This window comes from Cetorhinus maximus, chromosome 9, assembly GCF_964194155.1.
Source record: "Cetorhinus maximus chromosome 9, sCetMax3.hap1.1, whole genome shotgun sequence".
NCBI lineage: Eukaryota > Metazoa > Chordata > Chondrichthyes > Lamniformes > Cetorhinidae > Cetorhinus > Cetorhinus maximus.
The window spans coordinates 139,107,459-139,127,724 of NC_135887.1; positions in this window are offsets into that span (position 1 = coordinate 139,107,459).

A 20,266-nucleotide genomic window follows, 5' to 3' on the forward strand; every position below is an offset into this window, starting at 1 on the left:
GTTACACTTTTGTTAGGGCAACAGTAAGACACACAGATATTAAAAGACCCAGGCAAAGAAACATGATGCCCTGGATAATCTAATTCAAAGTGAATTTTATAACTTCAGTTCTTTGTAGACAGCAGTTTGAGGTGTGGATGCTGAAGGCTTTTCACATTTGTTAGATCCTAGAATGCCTATCCTTATACACTGCCTTTGCTCCTTTACACATATTTTACCCTTTGAATGCAAATTCCAGTTGTTTTACTGTCTTTGGATTATACCTTTCTAATAATCAAATATCTCCCATACTACCAATTTTACCAGTAATTTTTGGGAAAATTAAACAGAGTTTCTTATTACACCTGGCTAGGTGCAACATTTCACTCCCTCCTGTGAAATCAATTTAGCCTGGTTTATTTAAAAAATGTAAATGTTTCCTTGATACCTATGTTTACCTACTTAACATTTCAAACCTAGCTTAACTTCTATTACATCAAAGCCTTCAGACCAGCTGCCTTTAATTCAATTAAGTCACACACACACATACCCCATTATTTACCTCCACTTTATTATGGATTCCAACAACATTATTAAAATGATTATATCTTCCTGACACTAATGTTCTTTAACTCTGGATTCTTGTATCTAGGAAATCTCTCTCTCTTATTGGGTTGTCTATTCCAGAAGTTCAACTCACTGTTAGCAGAGTACTTCAGTTATCCATAGTTTTTGAAAAGTTTTAGCCAGCACATAGAGTTTCAGCTGCATTCTGCTTGAAAGAGATGTTTCCTGCAGCCAGCTTGTTTTAAACTAAACTGCTTGAAAACAGAGCCACACTAAGGAACATACCCCCTCTATAATTAATTCCTTGTTGACACTTTACTTACCATTGTTTATCTCCAAGGCAACTTGGCCACATGATCAGTTACTGGAAGCAAGTTGCGTTTTACAAGACATGATCTTCCAGACAAACCCAGTTCTTAAAGGGACTACCGCCCCAACATAACATATAGTTTTTTTTCTGAAAAGCACATCAGCCATCAGACTCTGCACAGCTCTAGTTATAGGATTTGCCAGGACATTGGTCCTAGTCCAGTTTAAGATGAGCTCATTCCAACAGAACAACTTTGTCAGTAGAAATATGTTTTCACTCTTATACCCAATTCCCGTGTAATAAAGGTTAACCCACTGTTTGCTTTCCTAATTGTTTGATATAACTGTTAACTTTCTGTGTTTCTTGCGTAGACACCCAGGTCCTGCTGATTACAAATGTTTCCCAGTGACTCACAATTTAGAAATTATTCTCTTTAAATTTTCCTTCCAAAGTGGATATCTTCATATTTCCCTACGTTATATTCCATCTGTCATGTGTTTTTTCCTGATTAATTAAGCTCCCTATCCCTTTCAACCTCTCTATACCCTACAACCAGCTTAATTACCCACGTAGCTTTGTATCGTCAGTAAAATTGGGCATATTATACTCAGTCCCCTCAACTAAGTCACTGATATGGGGCGGAATCATCCGCGCCCACTGGCGTCAGGTGTGCTCGGCAGCCTGAGCAGACAATATGGCCAAAAGACCAAAAATTGGTTTCACAACGTCGTGAAACCAGTTTGCTCAGCATGTCGATGGTGAGCCGCGTTTCCCACCATCGGACATTGGGAACCTCATTGTAATACATTTGCATATCGTAATAACACCAGCCCACCGGAATAATTCCACCCCCCGCCCCCCGCTGGATTGTCCACTCGTGCAGAACATGTCTTGACAAGTGTGACGTGCAGAAGTCTGAACTTAACGCCAGGGCCTTGCTTGCATCGTGGACACATCTGGGGAGCAGAAGATGCTGGAGCCCGACAGCAATGCCACCCTGGAGGTACGTCCATGGCATGCTGGGTGGATTCTCATGGGCATGGCTCTGGTGCGAAGCAGCTCACAGGAGTTGGAAAGTCACCATTCACAGTCTGCTCATGACAGATGATGATTGAGGGGGTGAAGAGGAGGGTCCAGCTGTGTTTGAGAGAGGAAGATGTATCGGGGGTAGAGGAAGGTCTAGGATTGACTGGAAGAGGAAAAGGTGCCAGGATGGGGGTGAGATTGGGAGGCGGGGGGGGGAATGTAGGTGGAAATATGGAGTGAGATTGGGAGGGGGAGAATGAAGGTTTTGAGGGGTGAGGTTGGGAGGAGGGGAGGAAGTACGGGGTTAGGAGGTGGTAACAGGGGAGGAGACGGCAAATGGGGAGGTAGGTTTAAGGGAGGTAGAAGGTGTAAAGGAAAGGGTTTGGAGGGGGAAATAGATTCGGAGAGGGGAGAGAGCCAGTGGGGAGGAAGGAGTCCAGAGAGAGGAGGGAGTAAGGCTGGAGGAAGAAGTGAGGGTGTCTGAAGCAGTCAGGAAGGGGGAGGAACTAAATGAGGGTGGAGTCTGAGGAGGGGTAGGACCAAGAGGGGGGAGGGAGGCTGGAGGGAGGGAAAGGATTCCAAGGGGGGGAAGGGGCTCCAAGGGGGTAGGAGTTCCAAGGTGGGAAGAGTTCGGGAGGGGAGAAGGGGTCTGGAGGGGGGGGAAGGGATCTGAAAGGGGGGTTGTCCAAGTGAATGTGCAAGGGAGGGTTCTGATGAGTCCATGCCTGCCTCCTGGGGAGGGTGGGTGTGGGACGAGGGAATGGTGAGAATGACCGAGGGCAGAATGAGGTGGCAGGGTGAGGGTTTGACAGTAGTGGTAAAAGGGACAGAGAGGGTCATTGGCCAGGAGTTGGAGGCAGACAAGGACCCAGTGGGGTGGGAATGAGGAGGTCGGGGATGTGAATGTGGATGGGGTTGGGATTTACAGGATGGAAGAGAATGTACACGTTCATCCTGACATTCCCAAAGAAATAGGGCTGTAGCTGTAGATTATGGAGGGGAGGTGGAAGGTGATGGCGGGGGTGGATGTGGAGGTCAACAGTGATGGGGAAAGGAAATGGGTGACTGGGGGAGGGAAAAAGATGGTGGAGCTGACGGAAAAGCGAATCGAGACCATTCTGTCCAAATCAAAAGTGAAACGAGAGTCATGGTGGGCGAAATCAGGTGCTGCATGGGAGTGTGATCATTGGGTGGACAGAGATGCTGGTCGGCTCAGATGGGCAACTGAAAGCGAACCCCAGCATTCGAAATGCTCAGGACATTGAGGTGAGTGTGATACAGGAAGGGTCCGCGTGTGTGGGAGAGTGCTTGCACAAGGCTCCAAAAGGCCCTGCCACACACACACACTTCTACCTCCAGAATCACTCATTGGCTAGCAGCTCCCCCTGCAGTGACGGAGGACAAGGTTGAGGGGCTCTCAGGCAATGGGGACTCAGAGGGAGAGGACAGCTTCTGAGATTCCTGAGTGGATGACGTAGGGGTGTCCAGCTGCCGCTCCCCCTTCCTTCACATCCCCAGGGGCCCCAGCCTCCTTGAGTGGAAGGAGCGCCTGGAGGGATGCCGAGGTGCCCCATTTCCATCTCGCCTTGCCAGTGCATGAACTCACACCCATGGCTCCCACGAAGGAGTGCGGATCTATACACATCTCCTCTTTCTGCTGGACCAGGGTCTCCATGCCGTCCGCCATCTTCCCCATGGAGACCTCCATACACTCACATGCAGGCACCACTTCATCAGCGAGCAGGCAGACACATTCCTCTGACTCATGTGCCACTCTGTTGAGGGCTCCCAACAGCTCTGCATGATGTTCCCAGACTTTCTGCTGACTCTCCAGGATGAGTTGGAAGGCCAAATCCAAAGGCTTATCATTTGACTCAGTCCTCACAGATGCCTCCTCCCGAGCAGTGTTCCGAATGCCGGAGAGCTCGGCCAAAACTACCTCCTCCTGCTGCGGACATGTGTCCGGGTAGTGACCACCAGATTGTGAACCCAAGCCTGCTCTAGATCTATGTGCCACTGATGTGTGTGTCTCTGCGCTGGTGCAGGGTGTGGGTAGGCGCTGTGACGGGTCTTCCAGGCTGCTTATTTTCAGCTCTTCAATGGAAGAGGAGCCCTCTAGGCTGGAGGTGAGGACATGGATGGAGCTGAGGGATGGGCTGGCTGAGGGCATCGGTTGCTTGGCAGAGCTCCCTGTGAACCAAAGTAGAGATAATTAATGCATGGCAGCAGAGTCACAAGCAGGTGAGAGAGCACACACAGTTGCATTGAGAGAGGGATGATATGGCGCAGGATGCTTATGAGTGTGTTCGCCTCCGACCTCACCGTCACCTCAGGCACGGTCCATGTCTTCATCAGTCACACAATGGCACGTTCCTCAAAGTGAGTGAGGGGCCTAATGTGGGCCACTCCACCCCCAGTCTGGGACCTCTCCCTGATGATGTGAGTAGGCTTCTCCTGTGTGGAAACAGATGGAGAGAGTGAGAGCAGGGCACATGGCACTGCTTGGAATGTTTGTGTGGTTAGCGGAGCCATGGACAGGATGAGGACGTAAACTCCACAGGGTATGAGCCTGATGGAGGTGTGAGAGTGCGTGAGAGAGTTAGTGGTGTTGTCCCTTGAGGAGTGAGATCCCTGTGGATGTGTGATGGATTTGTGAGTGTGTGAGTTGAGAGTGATGAGGTGGTTGACTCACCCTGGTGGAACGGATGAGATCATTCATCCTGAAGTGGCACTGGGCAGCTGTCCTCTTTTGCAGGGCATTGGTGCTGACCACTGCTGCTCAGTGCCCCCCATGCTGGATTGGTGACACAGCTGCCCCTCCTGTGGCCAGAGAGCGGATAGAGGATATCGTGGCGGACCTCCATGGAGTTCAAAAGACGCTCAAGGCACAGGTCACTGAAGCGGGAGGGCTGCAGTCTTTTTTGCCTTTTGGGGTCACCCTGTCTTCCGTGCAGCAGCCCTGGACTGGAAGCGCTGAGAGGTGTGCGCGTGGCTGCACTTTGAATAGGCTGCCCGGTGTGAGGAAGCAGTGAGGCGGTTGTGTGCCAGGTTACTGAGATCCCGCCCGCCATGGAAACAGCATCTTTCCCGGGAATGCATAATTAATGTGGTGGATTTGGGACAATACAGTGTGAAAAGTCACCACCGTGGCCGGCAGGTAAAATGTTGTTTTACCCGCCTGCTTCTGCACTTAGTGCAAATCTGGGACAATTCTGCCCATTGGCCGTAAATGGCTGAGGCCCAAGCACTGGTCCATTAATCATGCCAATCCGAAAACGGCCTGTTTATTCCTACTGTCTGTTTCTGTCTGTGAACCAATACTCAAGCCCCAGTTCATTCTGGTAAATTTATGTTGCACTCCCTCCAAAGCCAGTATATCCTTCCTCTGGTGCAGTGCCCAGAGCTACTCACAGTTCCCCATGTCACATAGGAGCTTTGAATAGCTGAAGCACCATTTCTACCCTTTTATATTCCCCTCCTCCAAATATAAAGGCCAGTGTTGTATTAACCTTTTTGATTATCTTCTGTATGCGTTCCTAACACTTTAATGATCTGTATATCTGGACCCCCAAGTCTCTTTGAATTGCCAGTGTTTCTAACTTTTCACCATTTAGGAAGTACCCTGTTCTATCCTTTTTACATCCAAAGTGGGTGACTTCACATTTGCCTATATTGAAATCTATTTGCTGCAGCTTTTTTTTCCATTCAATTAATCTATCAATATCTCTTTGTCATTTTGTGCTTCCATCTACACTGCTTACAATGCCACCCACCTTTGTGTCATCAGTACATGTGGATATGTGGCTTTCCACTCCAACATCTAAGTCATTAATAAATACTGTGAATAGCTGAGGCCCCAACACAGATTCTTGTGGGACACCACTCATCTTATCCCGCCAATTAGACTACTTGTCTATTGTTCCTACTCCCTGTCTCCTGCTACTCAGCTAATTTCCTAACCAGGTCAATAATTTGCCTTAAGTTTCATAGGTTTCAACTTCAGCTAACAGGCCCCCTATGAGGGATTTTATCCCTTCTGGAAGTCCCCATAAATAGTATCTGTAGACATTCCACTGTTCAATGCTTTAGCAACCTCTTCAAAAAATTTGATCAGGTTCATCAGGCATAACCAACCCTTTACAAATCTATGCTGACATCCTTTTAGTAGCTGCAAATTCTCAAGGTGTTTACTCACTCTCCCCTTAATTATAGACCTAGCAATCTCCTGACAGCAGATTTGATAGTATCTGGTCCATAATTGCCTAGTTTTCCTCTGTCACCTTTATTAGCGGAGTGACGTGCACAATTTTCCGATCCTAAGGAACGTTTCCAAAATCAAAAGAAGTCTGGATGATTATAGTTAGGACATCTGCAATGCTCTTACCTACTTCCTTCAAGGCCCTTGGGATGGGATGGAAACCATCTGGTGCTGGGTATTTGTGAGTTTTTTCTGCCATTCTTTCCTTCACCACTTTTATTTTGTTTACTTGAATTTTGGTGACTCCCTGACCCTGACTCAGTGTTGGTTTATTGGAGATTTCCAGCGTGCGGACCGCTTCCTCTACTGTAAACATTGATTCAAAGTTGTTATTCAGCATGTCCACCTCTTTCTTATTTTCATTGACAATATCACCATTATCCGTTTCCAGGGGACCCGCATTGCTGCCGAGCACCTTGTTTTCCAAATATGGTTGTAAAACAAAATTCTGCTGATGTTTATATGAAGTTATGAAGTTTCCTTTCATACTCCCTTTTTGTAGCTATTGTCTGTTTTGCCAATCTCTGCTGTTCTTCGTATCTTTCCCATTCTCTAAGACCTGTGCTTATTTTTTGCATTTTAATATGCTTTTTCTTTTAGTTTCATGTCGGCGCTTACATCTTTTAGTTATCTGTGTTTTCTGACAAGCAGAGCCCTTGCCAATTGGTATAAACCAGTTCCATGTCAAATTCAATTCTCTTTTGAATACCTCCCACTGATCTTCCATTGTTTTTCCATTAATAGATTTGTCCAGTTTCTATCTTACCACATTGAAGTCATCCTTATCTAAATCTTTCATTAAATTTCAGCCTTAGTCAGGGATAAACAAGCTGCCTACAGGAGAGGCAGCTGCAGTTGTTGATTAGGTAGCTAGTTTGAATTAGATTCTCTAGCCAACAGTACTGACTCATCCCTCGAAGTTCAGCTTGTGTAAACAGAGACGGTCTTGCTAAGCATGCGAAATAAGCAAGCATGAAGACAGCAGCTGGTCACTAGTGCAGTTCGTCACAGGGTGTGAGCTTGAAAATTTGGTGAGTGAGGGAATTTAGGGAGGAGGTGCTGCTCATTTAAGTAGCCACCTTAACATTGAGGTTAAAGAGTGCCGAGTGTGGCAAAACAGTGTAAAAGAGCCAGGGGACTAATTCTGTGGACTGGCCGTCTTCTGCAAAAACTTAAAAGTGTGATATCACAGGGAAACAGCTAAGTGTTTGGTTGGTAAGGATTTTGCTCGTGTATCTTTCAGAACTTGGGTAATTTAGTCGTAATTATAAAGTTTTATCAGTTGTAGTAAGATTTACCAGCAGCAGTAAAGCTTATTAGGAGCAATAGGATCTGGATTTCTCATCTCCAGGTTTATAATAAATAGCCAATAAATTTAAGGCATGGCTGGGCAGCCCAGCCACTTGGAATGTACATCCTGTAACACGTGGAAAGTCGTGGCTGCTTCTAGACGGCCACATGTGCAGGAAATGTAGCCAGCTGCAGAAACATGAGCTCTGGGTTTCGGAACTCAAGGGCTGCCTGGAGTTACTGTGCCACATGCTCGAGGCTGATAACTACATGGTTGGCATGGTTGGGGAAGTGGTCACGCTGCAGATTAAGAGAGTACAGGCAGAGAGGGAATGGTTGACTGCCAGGCAGTCCAGGAGGACCAGGCAGGAGGTAGTGCAGCAGTCCTCTAAGTTCATCTCAAGCACTAACTGGTTTTCCGTTTTGGATACTGGTGAGGGCGATGGTTCCTCAATGGAGTGCAGCCAGAACCAAGTCCTTGACACCATGGGTGGTTTAGCTGTATTTGGGGGGGAGGAAGAAGAGTAGAAGATCAATAGTGATAGAGGATGCATTAATTAGGGGAATGGACAGGTGTTTATGTGGCCTTAGATGTGGCTCCAGGATGGTATGATGCGTCCCTGGTGCCAAGGTCAAGGATGTCACTGAGCAGCTGCAGGGCATCCTTATGGGGGTGGGTGAACAGCCAGAGGTTGTGGTCCACATTGGTACCAACGACATTGATAGAAAGAGGGTTGAGGTCCTGAAAGCAGATTTTAGGGAGATTAAAAAGCAGGACCTCAAAGGTCGTAATCTCAGGATTGCTCTCAGTGCCACATGTTTGTGAGTGCAGTAACAGGGAGATAAAGCAAATGAACACATGGCCAGAGAGATGGTGCAGGAGGGAGGGCTCTCGCTTCCTGAGGCACTGGGACCAGTTCATAAGCAGGCAGGACCTGTACAAGGGGGACAGGTTACACATTAGCAGGGCTGGAACCAGTGTCCTTGCCGAGAGATTTGCTCGTGCTGTTGGGGAGCGTTTAAGCTAGGTTGGCGGGGAAATGGGACGCAGAGAGAGAATTCAGCTAGGAAAGGAACAAAGCTGGTAATGCTAGGAAGAAAAGTAATAAGTGAAGTGGGAAACCAGTGGAAAGAATGGCCAGCATCAAATAGGGTCAACATAGGAAAAACATTAAAAGGGAAAATGAAAGGCATTCTATTTGAATGCACACAGCATTCACAAGAAGGGAGATGAATTGACGGCACAAATAGAAGTAAATAGATATGATCTGCCATTACGGAGATGTGACTGCAGGGTGACCAAAGCTGGACGTTGAATGCTCAAGGGTATTTAATGTTTATGAAGGATAGGCAAAAAGGTAAAGGAGTGGGTTAGCGCTGTTAATTAACTATGAGATTGGTACATTAGTGAGAGTGGATCTTAGATCAGAAGATTGAGATGTAGAATCAGTTTTGTTGGAGCTAAGAAACAGCAAGGGGTAGCAAACATTGGTGGGAGTTATTCATAGGCCATCAAACAGTAGTGGTATTGTAGGGCACAGTATAACAGGGTGCATGTAACAAGGGTAATACAATAATCATGGGGACCTCAATCTACATTTAGACTGGGTAAACCAAACTAGCACTAATGCTGTAGAGGATGAACTTGTGGAAAGTCTACAAAGTGGTTTTCCAGAACAGTTTGTTGAGGAACAATTAGGGAACGGACTATTTTAGATTTAGTATCATGCAATGAGAAAGTGCTAATTAATGTCATTGTAAAGGAGCCTTTTGGGAAGCGTGACCATACTATGTTAGAATCTTACATAGTGTTCGAAAGTATTGGAGTTCAGTCCAAAATTAGGGCCTTAAGTCTAAACAAAGCAAACTACGAAGGTACGAGAGGCGAGTTGGCTGTGGTAAATTGGGGAACTATATTAAAAGATATAATGGTGGACAGGCAATGGTTAACATTTAAAGAATTAATACATAGTTTACAACAAATATGCTTTCCTTTGAGACACAAAAACCCAACAGGAAAAGTGATCCAACTGTAGATAACAAGAAAAGCTAAAGTAAAATAAAAGCAAAATACTGTGGATGCTGGAAGTTTGAAACAAAAACAAAAATTGCTAGAAAAACTCAGCAGGTCTGACAGCATCTGTGGAGAGAAAGACAGAGTTAACGTTTCAAGTCTGGATGACTCTTCTTCAGAACTAAAGAGAAGTTGAAATGTGAGTGAAAAGTGAGGACAAGGGGAACTCTATCATGGTTCTGGGAGGGAGGGGAAGGTGCGAGGGCAGATGCGCGGGAGATGGGTCGGACATGGCTGAGGGCCCTGTCAATCACTGTGGGCGGGAAGCCTCGGTTAAGGAAGAAGGAGGACATGTCAGAAGCACTGTTTTGGAAAATGGCATCATCAGAACAGATGCAACGGAGGTGAAGGAACTGAGAGAATGGGATGAAGTCCTAACAGGAAGCGGGGTTTGAGGAGCTGTAGTCGAGGTAGATGTGGGAGTCGGTGGGCTTGTAATGGATATTGGTGAAGAGTCTATCACCAGAAATTGAGACAGAAAGGTCAAAGAAGGGAAGGGAAGTGTCAGTGAAAGACCATATGAAATTGATGGAGGGTGGAAATTGGAAGCAAAATTAATAAATTTTTCCAGGTCCAGACAAGAGCATGAAGCAGCACCGAAGTAATCATTGATGTACCGGAGAAAGAGTTGTGGGAGGGGGCCTGAGTAGGGCTGGAACAAGGGGTTTTCCACATACCCCATAAAGAGACAGGCATAACTCAGGCCCATGAGGGTACCCATAGCCATATTTGGAGGAAGTGAGACGAGTTTAAGGAGAAATTGTTCAGTGAGAGAACAAGTTCAGCCAGATGGAGGAGAGTGGTGGTGGATGGGGATTGTTCAGGCCTCTGTTCAAGAAAGAAGCAGAGAGCTCTTAGACCATCCTGGTGGGGGATGGAGGTGTAGAGGGATTGGATGTCCACGGTGAAGAGGAGGCGGTTGGGGCCAGGGAACCGGAAATTATTGAAATGACATAGGGTATCAGAGGAATCACGGATGTAGGTAGGAAGAGACTGGACAAGGGGAGAGAGAACGGAGTCAAGATAAGAAGAAATGAGTTCCATGGGCAGGAACAGGCTGACACGATCGGTTTACCAGGACAGTCCTGTTTGTGGATTTTGGGGAGGAGGTAGAAGAGGGCTGTCTAAGGTTGGGGGACTATGAAGTTGGAAGCTGTGGAGGGAAGATCTCCAGAGGAGGTGAGGTCTGTGACAGTCCTGGAAACAATGGCTTGATGTTCAGTGGTGGGGTCATGGTCCAGGGAGAGGTAGGAGGAAGTGTCTGCGAGTTGACGCTCAGCCTCTGCGAGGTAGAGGTCAGTGCGCCAGACAACAACAGCACCACCCTTGTCAGCAGGTTTGATAACAAAGTTAGGGTTGGACCTGAGAGAACAGAATGCGGCATGTTCAGAGAGAAGCAGGTTAGAGTGAGTGAAAGGAGCAGAGAAATTGAATAAAGTCAGAAAAGCTAAAGGTTATATTAGATCAAAGGAAGAGGCTTATGAAGTTGCCAGACAAAAGTATTAAACCTGAGGATTGGGACCTTTTTAGAATTCTGCAAAGGAGTACTAAGAAACTCTTAGAGAAAGAGAAAATAGAATGAGAGTAAACTAGCGAGAGATATAAGGATGGGCTATAAAAGCTTCAATAGGAATATAAAAAGGAAAAGATTAGCAAAGACAAATGTGGGGCCATTACAGACAAAAACCAGAGACTTTATAATGGGGAATAAGGAAATGGCAGAGAAACTAAACAAATACTTTGTGTCTGTCTCCAGGGAGGAAGATACGAAAAACCTCCCAAAAATACTAGAGAGCCAAGGGACTAGTGGGAATGAGAAAATGAAAGAAATTAAAAAGTAGAACTGGAGAAATTAATCGGACTGAACGTTGATAAATCTGCTGGACCTGATGATCTACATCCCAGAGCGTTGAAAGGGGTGGCTGTAGAGATAATGGTTGCATTGGTGGTCATCTTCCAAAATTCTATAGATTCTGGAAAGGTTCCTGCACGTTGAAAGGTAGCAAATGTAACCCCACTATTTAAGGAAGGAGGGAGACAGAAATCAGGGAATGACAGACCTGTTAGCCTGACATCAGGGAAAATGCTAGAATCTATCATAAAGAGTATGATAATTGAGCACTTAGAATACAGGGGGTATATTTGGGTGGTTCCATGCGGGTCGAGGCATCCTGTGGTGGGAATGGGGATAGTTTGGGGGGGATGGGGGTCTATGGTGAGATGAGGGTAGCTGGGGACCCCCTGGGACATCAGACAGGTGTTGAGAGTTTCCCATGGGGGTCAGGGGATGTAGTGACAGGTTGAGGGGTTTTCTGGTTTCCCATGGGGAACCGGGAGAGGTCAGTATAATAATTACCTAGAAGCTAGAGGTGGTTTTACTTCTTCTAACTTCTTCTGGGTAACTTTTGGTGTAACCCAGTTTGAGGCATCTGAAGTTTGCGATTTAAGTCACATTTTCAGATAGTTCCCAGTGCAGGACAGTTGCCCATCGGATGTTTGAACTTCCTGAGCAATTGCCGTGCAACCTTTACCTGGGAACTTCCGAGGGGTTTCCCCAGTGGGGTAGCTCCAGATACACTGCCCTGGAGCTCAGAAGTTAGGGGCCAATATTTCCAAGTTTGCTGATGACACAAAACTAAGTGGGAATATGAATCGCAAAGAGGTTTCAGGGAAATTTAGAGAGGCTAACTGAGTGGGCAGGTGGTGGTGTAGTGGTATTGTCACTGGACTAGTAATCCAGAGACCCAGGGTAATGTTCTTGGTTTGAATCTGGCCAGGGCAGATGGTGGAATTCAAAGTCTGATGATGTGTAAATGCAATTATATAGATCCTTGGTGAGAGCACACCTGGAGTATTGAGTACAATTTTGATCTCCTTATCTAAGGAAGGATATGCTTGCCATAGAGGGAGTGCAACAAAGGTTCACCAGACTGATTCCTGGGTTGTTGGGATTGTCCTATGAGGAGAGATTGAGGAAACTGGGCCTGTGTTCCCTAGAGTTTGGAAGAATGAGAGGTGATCTCATTGACACATACACAATTCTTATAGGGCTCAGCAGGGTGCATGCAGGAATGATCTTTTCCCCTTGGTGGTGGGAGTCCAGAACCAGGGGACACAGTCTCAGAATAAGAGGTAGGCTATTTAGGACTGAGATGAGGGGGAATTTCTTCACTCAGAGGGGGGTGAATTTTTGGAATATAAAGAGAAAATGCTGGAAAATCTCAGCAGGTGTGGCAGTATCATTGGAGAGAGAAACAGAGTTAATGTTTCGAGTCCGTATGACTTTTCTTCAGAACTCAGAGCTTCAGAGAATTTTTGGAATTCTCTACCCCAGGGGCTGTGGAGGCTCAGTCATTGAGTATATCCAAGGCAGAGATCAGATTTTTAGATATTAAAGATATCAAGTGATAGGGGGACAGTGCAGGAAATTGTTGCAGATGGACCTTAGGACTATAATAACGTTAAGAAGTTTCAGAAAATGCTGTAAAAAATAATATTTTTCAACTTAAACTGGACATGGAATTCAGCAGAATGCTGACGGGCTTGTGACTTGCGCTGATGAGTAGAGGCTAGAGACTGAAACCCTGGGAGGTGTGCAGTTGTTGAGGCAGTCCGAGCTGGAGGGGATTCAGAGGCTTGATCTTCAAAAGTGAAAAATTTGGAATCCCTCGTGTGGGAGACAGAGGTTCAAAAGGATCTGTTGACTCACAGTGCTTACTGATGTCTGGGTGGGCTGCTGAGAAATCCATGGGATCTGTCTTGGTTGCATTTGCTATTTATTGTACAGTGTTGGGGGTTGAACTACAGTTGTACCTCATATTAACCCTGAATGTTAGAGTATAAGATAGATATTGTAAATTCTTTTATCTTTCTGACTTTGTACAGTAAAGTTTATTTTTGTTTGTTCAAGACCTGTGGAATCTTGTGGCTTTATTGTCTTAGCAAGTGTCTTGAATCTCAAACTTTGACTACTTTAAGCAAAACATTATTGGCCACTAACTGGATCATGCCAAAAATTTGGGGATCTGGTCTTGGAGCTTAACAATAGTAAATACATTATGGGATATGGAGATAGTGCGGGAAACTGACGTTGGGGCAGAAGATCAGCCATGATCTAAGGCCCACTCCTGCTCTTATTTCCTATGTTCCTATTCTTTGTTGGCTCCCAACATCATTACAGCCTCCAATATGAATGTGAGATACTTGGAAAATGAAGAGGAGAACCACTGCACAGATGCCAGTCAGGTCAGAGTAGATGATGCAAGTGCTGGTATTTTCACACCTGTACCTGTGGATAGAAATAGACGTGCCTCACTTTGCCACATGATTAGTGTAGACAGAGGCTCCAACTCATTGTCTCTCCAAGTCAGGGGCCCGGAAACGGACGCGGAATGTGCTTCCGCCCGCGATCGGCTCCCAAACACAATTTCACGTTGGCTGGCCAATTAGCGGGCAGCCAGGGTGAAACGCGCGCTGAGAAAGCCTCAGCGCTTCCATGGGGGGGCGGGAAGAGGGAGAGTGCGGACAAACGTGAGGGTGCGGGTGGACGCTTCTAGCGAGCTCCCTGAAGGCAGAGAGCTGCTGCAGAGCTGCCTCAGAGAACCGCAGACCTGGCCAGATTTTAAAAAAGAAAAAAATACACCAACACTGTGTTTATGCAGCACATTTAAGTACCGAAGAGCAGAACTCAAAAAATATCAGTCCCCAGATATCTTTCCTTATTATATTTCACCCTGGATATTTCATCCCGTCCTTGGATGAGGTTTCGTTGAAAAGCGGGCTGCCCGCTCAATTGTCGGCGGGTGGGGCTCCGACCCCGCTGACCTCCACACTGCTCACGTGCACAATGACATCGGAAGCGCCATTTCGTGCAATTTCACGTGCGTTCAGGTCAGGCGCGTGCCCGCCCAATCAACGTAAGTTTATGGCCCAATGCCTGTGGTGACAGAGTGCCTAACAGGAGGGACATGTGTGGTGGGCTGAATACCCCTAAAGTGGATGTTTTTTCTGAAGTGTCAGAACCACAACACGATTTTGTACAGTACTGCCCCAAAACAGGCACACCAGGATGAGGATCATCCTCCAAACCTGATTGCCTGCATTCAACAAAATTCCATCAACCATATTTTCACACCTTCCCGGAAATGTTTGTACCAATCTTCACAGTAAGCCAAACGCATTGCTGCACCAAAGCTGGAAGGATACCTCCTGCTCCATTGCACTGTAGGGTGGCACAACCAGTGATGGTACCAGACAGCTGCAGCATCAACAACAGAAACAGAAAATGCTGGGAAAACTCAACAGGTCTGGCAGCATCTGTGGAGAGAGAAACAGAGTTAACGATGACTCAAGACGGTAACTCTGTTTCTCTCTCCACAGATGCTGCCAGACCTGCTGAGTTTTTCCAGCATTTTCTGTTTTTGTTTCAGATTTCCAGCATCTGCAGTATTTTGCCTTTAGCTGCATCATCAAGCCTGCTACCGCCTCTTTCCAGACATTCGGCACTGTAAACTTACAGTAATGGTGCTATCGAATGGCACTGAGGTCAACCAACCTCAAAACCACCAAATCCAGAATCACCTCCACCTCAACAACCCTTGAGAGTGTTGTTAGTTATTGCACTGTTGTGTCAGCTGCCTGCTCCATACACCTTTTCTACTTCATTTATCCCTCTTCCCCTTCACTCTTCACAAAATCTGCGATTCAGAACTTGTGATACATTTTGACTCTTTTCTAAAAGGCTTTGAGAATTTTTTATAATCCATTTGATTATAGATACATAGAAAATAGAAGCAGGAGTAGGCCATTCGGCCCTTCGAGCCTGTTCCACCATTCAATGTGATCATGGCTGATCCTCTATCTCAGACAACGCATCATGTTGACAGGCAAAAAAATATTTTTTGTCAGTATAACATAATTAATATAAAGTACTCAGTACGACAACAGGATGCACAAGATTAATTGTGGTTTCTATGGGCTGTTTCTGTGAGGTACAAAAGATAAACATTTCATTCAGGCAGGTGAAAGTCAATTAATATGCATCCAGATCTTGTTTCTGTCAACCTAAGATGGTTTTAATATGCTTATCTCAGCTGAATGCAGATTCAGTTGGAGGTTCCAGTTTTACAGTTCCTATGATGGCTGGTTGAATGAAGCATTGAGTTCCAACTATCACTGAGATTTCAAACTGGAGAGAGAGAATGTTCATATGAAACTATCCAAGATAAAGTCGTAAAGAAAATTGTGTTTTTATGGGAATGTACATTAAAAATAATATCCTTAGTATTTGCTGACTGAGGATACAACATTCAGAAGTTATCAGTTAATTCGATTTTTTTTATTCATTCAAGGGATGTGGTCACCAAAGACTGGGTCAGTATTTATTGCCCATTCGTAATTGCCCCTGAGAAGGTGGTGGTGAGCTGCCTTCTTGAACCACTACAGTCCATATGGTGTAGGCACACCCACAGCGCTGTTAGGGAGGGAGTTCCAGGATTTTGACCCAGCGACAGTGAAGGAACAACGATATATTTCCAAGTCAGGATGTTGTGTGGCTTGGAGGGGAACTTCCAGGTGGTGGTGTTCCCATCTATCTGCTGCCCTTGTCCTTCTAGATGGTAGTGGTTGTGGGTTTGGAAGGCGCTGTCTAAGGAGGGTTTGTTGAGTTGCTACAGTGCATCTTATAGAGGGTACACACTGCTGTCACTGTGGTGGAGTGAATGTTTGTGGATGTGGTGCCAATCATGCAGGTTGCTTTGTCCTGGATGGTGTCCAGCTTCTTCAGTGTTAATCAACTTTTGGCTCAGTTGGAAGTCAGTTTTATATTCACCATGACTTTATACGCAGTCAAAACTAATAGATCGAAATGCATGAAATTGACAATACAAAAACAGGCCATGTAGTCGGTGCTTAATCTTCACACATGATTACTTCTAATCATGTTTACCTGCTCTGTTCCATAACAGTTTATTACCTTTAACCTCTGTCACCTATCTAACCTATCCTAGAAATTTGGTATTGTTTATGACTCAATAATTACCTTGGCAGTGACGTCCACAGCCCATAAACTGTATGCTAGGTAGGTTTCTCCTGTTTCTTGTTCTATGCTCCCTTATTCTAGATATATCAATGAATGGACACTATCCGATTATATCTTCACTGTCCCATCCTCCCATTATTTTAAACATATTGACCATAATCTAATGAAGAATGCTTCAGTTTTTCAACTGAAATAAGCAACATTATGATTCATGACCTGTGAGAACAAGAATACAGGGCATTTGTTCATATCCCAATGTGTTCTGCCTGAACCATCACTTTCTTGCCATCCACAGGAGAGTACCGTTGGTGTATGTGATATCCGATTTCAGCAAGTAACGGTTAGAGTCCCAATGTTTCCTACTTTCACACAATAAGAACAGTAGTAATGTATGCCTGTTGTGAGTAAACAATTTGTTGATGTATGCTAGCATGCATTTGCATGCCATTGTTTTCACGGCAAATCTTAAGATGCTGCAGAACTAGGGTTGATTGCAGATCAAAGTGATCCCCGGGCCACACTGTGTAACCCCACCACCTGGTGGTTACAGAGGCAAACTGCAAATCTTAGACCCCAATGTAAATGTGGGCTTCTGCTGTTGGGTCCTAGAGATTCACAGTTCCCCAGGAGAGAAAAAAAAATCTAAAACAATCATTCACCACTCATTATCTTTCCTGGAGAATGAGGTTTGAATGCATGTTGTAGAGCTGAGTGCAGTTTTGTTCCATGGTGCAGAATTAACTGTCAATGTTCAGGCTGACCACAACACCAGGCGCTAACATCAGCACTATCAATCGACCCCTTCTTTGTTTCACAACCCCCACCTCCCCTCAATCTCAACAGGATATTTCAATAGGCTTCATTCTAGTTGCACTTACACGCTTGATATCTCTTACTGTCCTCACAACTACTTCCCCCTATTGGCCACACTTGCTGCTTCTTCCTTTCAACCCACACACTATGCCAGCTGACTCACACATCACGATCCTTACACACGGCACAAAATTAACCCACTCCCTGTATTCCAGCAGGAAAAGGGGAGATGGTAGTGTAGTGGTAATGGCATTGGGCTAGTAATCCAAAGGCCCAGGCTAAAGCTTTGGAGATATGGGCTCAAGTCCCACCACAGCAGGTGGTGATGGAATTTAAATTCAATTCATAAATCTGGAATATAAAGCTTGTCTCAGTAATGGTAACCATGACAGCAATCATTGGTTGTCATAATGAACCCATCTGGTTCACTAATGCCCTTTAGGGAAGGAAATCTGCCATCCTACCTGGTCTGGCCTACATGTGACTCTGGACCTACAGCAATGTAGCTGACTCTGAAATAGTCTACTAAAGTGCTCAGCTCAAAAGACCACAAAGGATGGTCAACAAATGCTGGCCTTGATTGCAATGTGCATGTCCCATGAAAGAATGACCTAAAAGCTGGTATCCAGCAGGTTGCGGGAATCACTTTTATGTGTTGTCAAAAGTCCCTTAAGATTTCAGAAGCTATTCCAGTCACTTTAGAATTTCTGAATAACCAGACAGATATATTACTACCAGCAAAATGTGCCCCAAACCTTTGAAGCATTTTAACTGAGAGCAGGTGAGTGTCACTTTAAATATCACTGAAATCACCATCGTCATCGACAATCCCGCTTGATGAGGATGATTCTTCCTTGCAATTGACTGGGTGGATGTGAGATGTCAGCGTTGGCTGCGAGTTCACAGATGGTTTATCAGCCTTATCGTAGCCTTGCAAGCTGTCCCACAGTGAGGACATTGGTTGCCGGTAGGTAGAGGCGATGGTGGTTTGTTGGATCAAGCAGCTGGCCTCTCTTTCTGCCTCTCTCGCTGTTCTGTCTCAGTGGCTGCTCTTGTTGATTGGAAGGTCTTGACACCATATTTGATGATTGATTGCCATTTTAATCATATTTGGACGTCTACTTCCCATGTGTCTTGTATCAGACATTCTGATGGAATGTCCCGTCCATCCCAGTTGATGTGAGATTATCATGGCCTCTATACTTGGCATGCCTGTGTTTTGGAGAATGCTTACGTTTGTTCTGTAAGGGATGAGATCAGTGCATTAGTGAGAGGAGGATCAAGATGTAGTATCAATCTGGATGGAGCTAAATAAACAGCAAACTGCAGCAGACATTGGTTGAAGTTGTTTATAGGCCAACAAACTGTAGTGGTAAAATTGGGCATGGTATCAATCAGGAAAATAGAGCTGCATGTAACATGGGTAATACAGTAATAATGGGAACTTCAATTTGCATATAGACCTGGAAAACCTAATTAACACTAATTCTGTGGAGGATGCATTCCTGGAGTAGGAGATGGGTTTCTGGAGCAGTATGTTGGGGAACCAACTTGGGATCGGACTTTTTCAAATACAGTATTATCTAATGAGAAAGGGCTAATCAATAACCTTGCTGTGGGGAACCACTAGGAAATGGTGAACATAACATTATAGAGTTTTACATTGAGCTTGAAAGTGATATAGTTCATTCTGAAACTAGGGTCCTAAACTTGAACAAAGGAAATTATAAAGGTATGAAGGACAAGTTGGCTATGCTGGACTGGGAAAATACATTAAGAGGTTTGATGATAGATAGGCAATAGCTAGTATTTAAAGAAGTATTACATGGTCTACAACAAATATACATTCCTCTAAGACAAAAAAAAACCCAGCAGGAAGGGTAAATTAACCATGGTTAAATATTGCATTAGGTCAAAAGAAGTGGCATATAAGGTTGTCAGAAAAAATGGTTAGCATGAAGATTGGGAGCAATTTAGAATGCAGCAAAGGATGACCAATAAGATAAAAGCAAAAAACTGCGGATGCTGGAAATCCAAAACAAAAACAAAAATACCTGGAAAAACTCAGCAGGTCTGGCAGCATCTGTGGAGAGGAACACAGTTAACATTAACTGTGTTCCTCTCCACAGATGCTGCCAGACCTGCTGAGTTTTTCCAGGTATTTTTGTTTTTGTAAAGGATGACCAATAACTGATAAAGAGATGGAAAAGCGAATATGCCTGTAAGCTGGCAGGTAACATAAAGACGGAGTGTAAAGGTTGTTTTAGATATGTTAAAAGGAAAAGATTAGCAAGGGCAAATGTGAGTCCATTACAGGCAGAGACAGGAAAATTTATAATGGAGAATAGGAAAGTAGCAGAGGAACTAAACCATTAATGCATGTCCGTCTGTCTTTACAGAAAAAAATCCTAGAAGTACCAGGGAACCAAGGGATGCTTGTGAAAATGAGGAACTGAAAGAAATTAGTATTGATAAAGAGGTAGTACTCAAAAAATTAATTGGATTGAGGGTTGATAAATCCCTGGGCTTGATGAGCTGCATCCCAGAGTGTTGAAGGAGGTGGCTATAGAGATAGTGGATGGATTGGTTGTTATCTTTCAAAATTCTATAGATGACAGAAAGGTTCCTGCAGACTGGAAAGTAGCAAATGTTGCCTCATTATTTAAGAAGGAATGGAGAGAGAAAACAGAGAACGACAGAGCTGTTAGTTTGACATCAGTAGTAGGGAAAATGTTTGAATCTATTCTGAAGAATGAAGCAAAATGACACTTAGAAAATAATGATATGATTGGCAGAGTCAACATGGATTTATGAATATGAAATCATGTTTGACAAACATCTTGGAGTTTTTTGGGGATGCAACTTGTAGCATAGGTAAAGGAGAACGAGTGGGTGTGGCGTATTAGGATT